The sequence below is a fragment of the Morone saxatilis genome, unplaced genomic scaffold (assembly GCF_004916995.1).
Source record: "Morone saxatilis isolate NCDOM2014 unplaced genomic scaffold, NCSU_SB_2.0 Contig23, whole genome shotgun sequence".
Taxonomy (NCBI): Eukaryota; Metazoa; Chordata; class Actinopteri; family Moronidae; genus Morone; species Morone saxatilis.
Genome location: NW_023339796.1, coordinates 123,634 through 126,872, shown reverse-complemented (window position 1 = coordinate 126,872; position 3,239 = coordinate 123,634).

Here is a 3,239-nt window from a genome sequence, read left to right as displayed (position 1 = left end):
CTAACTTATTGTGAGTAGTGTATCACTAAAATTTATCTCTCGTGATATTTTTGATTCTCAGAAACACTAAATCGATTTTTGTGTTTAAACCCTCAACAGCTGATAGCAGTGTTGTAAACTGATCAATATAAATGCAGATCTGAGATCAGACACTGTTCTGGTTGCATAACAAATTTTTAAAATGAGAATATATCGGCGTGTTTACAGTATCGCTATATTGAATGTAACCTCTGTATCGAGGTATGTATCGTACTGGTCGTAATACGTCTTTGTGTGACCAGCCGCTCACTGATCAGATGGACTGATGCATGCATCAATAATCAATATATCTGTGGCTTATTGATCATGTGATGAGAACTGAAGTAAAGCATGTTTGTATTCATGTTATTCTGTCATTAAAGTCCCCACAAGGAGCTTTCATTTTGTGTTGATTCTGGCGCCTCCTGTAGACTAAAGAGTTTCTACCAGCGGTGGACTGATACAGATACCGATTATTAGTAATCAATGAAACACTCAAGTGCTGTTACGACCTCAGTTGTGGGGTCCAGGGGAAGAGAGGAGTAACAATAATTTTACCGGGCGTTTAAAGAAGGGCAGGAAACAGAAAGATTTGTACTTTTAAACTATTTATTTCAACATAAATTAGATCAAATGCAAACACAAAACAACTTCCTAAAAAGGAAGGAAGTGAAAACACATTTAACTAAGCAAACCACGGATACAATAATAAATGACGCTATCCCTCCACTGAGGTAACGGTAACACACGAGACGAGCACCACACAGCTCTGCTTTTCACCCGACAGCGACACGACTCTATCTGGTGGTTTTTGTCCCACTGGCCCCGTCTGCTTCCATCACAGCAGCTTTAAAGCAATCGTCCTGATTGCTAAGCTACTGCAGGTGTGCCTGACCAGTCGGAGAGGGGGGGCGGTACCTGGAACAGGGCACAGACAGCAGAGGCAGAACATACACACGTAACAAGTACTGTCAGCAAATGAAAGGATGAGACGTTTTTCAGGTTCTGTATCAGTTGTTTAATTTCTAAAATATCAGTTTACATGTCATTATTGTCTGTATATTGATCATTTACACAAACAAAGATATGAAGGATTCATTCAAAGCTGCAGAGGGAAGATTTACAATCTGTAAAGCTGATTGATCAACCAATCAACCAATCACCTGAAGGAGAACCTTTAATACATACAGTATATTTCACTTAACTGCTCAGTTTAAAACTTAATATCTCTCAGATCACTTTATTATTCAAAGGTTTAAAAGCTGCTGTTTTCAGCTTTGGTCCAGAATGAAATGTGACATTTAAAAAATACACACAAACGTTAAAACAACCTAAATGACCTCAATCTGGTAGATTTTAGTCGACCCTAAATTTGAACACTTGAGACGTGGCCACTGAAATGGTTATGTATATGTATGTATAATTCATTAAAAACCGAAGTTAACTGGTTCCAGTGAGAAATAAACAGTTCAGCTCAACGTTTACCTTATGTGATCAGTAAAACCCGCAGGAAGATCGACTAACTGTTGCGATCACCCCTTCCTAGAGGGGATGACAGTCAACAAACAAATAAATATATAACTGTAAAGGTGCTCGACGTCAACTTCTCCAAATATCTTACAACAACCTTTAACAGTGAAAACACGTCACTGGAACTAAAATCTGTGGCGGCGGAGTGGATCTGCTCGTCAGGTAAATGAAAATGTTGGTTTTCCTTCATACGTTTGGGAACCTTTTTGTTTGTGAATCTTCCCTTTAAACATTGAAGCTTCAGCAGCAACGTGAACGGAGAGTTAAACACCAAAATAACAAAACATCATGGCCGACATGTTCCAGATGTTTCCCCTGAGAACATTCAGCTGTCTTTAAAGGTCCAGTGTGTGGGATTCAGCGCCACCTAGTGGTGAATCTGCAGATTGTAACCAACTGAATACAGCTCAGCCTTTAAAGCGTGTGCACACAGCGGCAGCAGGAGGAGAGCTGGAGTTCCTGAAGTTCACTGATTAATGATCAGTAATTATTTCTGTTTGCATAAGGGAGCAGTTTCTATCAGTCAGTAAACTGATATCTGTATTTACAGTATATTTCATATTGATCAGCTATCAATAACAGCAGAGAACAGCTGATCAACCCTCACTGATTTTCTTGCTAATTTCAATAACCCGGGAACAGTGAATTCTCAATAATTGCAGGAAGTTGATAATATATTTCCTGTGAACTGATTGATCAGAGATGAGTTTTACGGATACATTAGTGTAAATGAGCAGCAGAAGGTAATTCAGCCTGTAGTTAATGTACTTGTACTGTATGTGTGTGTATGTGTATGTGAATATAAATAGCAGTAAGTTTATGCAGATTCCTTTAGTCTGTTCTGGGCTACTGTAGAAACATGGTAGACGTCTCATTCTAAGGTAACAAACACACAACGATTCCTATGAATATTATATTCCAGTAATGTGACACACTGGAACTTTAAAGTCCGAGTTCTCAGCAGTCGAGTGAAGAACTGAAAGTTCAATTATTCAGCTTATTTAAACAAACCAAACCTGCAACAAACCTTTGTTAAAAATACAGAATAAATATTGATTAACAGGAATACATGAGATATATTTCTGACTACGTTTGATATGAAGGTTAAAATGTGAATATCTGATGCTGTATAAATAGATTGTGTGTGTGTGTGTTTTGTGCATCGAGCAGAGAAACTGCTGCAGCTTTGAATTGTTGTCGGATCAAACTGAAGCCAGAAGATTCACCTGAGAGCCAACGACAGGAAGGAAGTGAGGGGAACAGACCGCCAGCATAAAACAGCAGACAATCAACAAACTGGGTGAGCTGAGAGAAAGACCTGAGAGCAGGCAGCAACAGAACAATGAACCGCTGAGAGTTTGACATTGTGATTATTTATGGCTTTAAAGGTTTAAAGGGAAGAAAGACAGAAAGAAACCAGAGAGAAAGAGACTGCGTAAGTGCTTCAGGTGGAGGTGGTTTGATTTTTAAAGTCACAGCAGTGAGAACTCTTCCTTCTCCTCATCGTCACCATCACTGACCTCCCTGAGCTCCATTCTCATCCAAAGCATTTAGATTTCATTGATTCAAATCAGCGACTTGTTTGAATATTAAACTATATTAGTCATTTATTTAAAGGTTACATATGAGACATTAATATATCAGCTAACATTATATTCTCTATATAAAGACACAGAGTCACATGGTGTCTC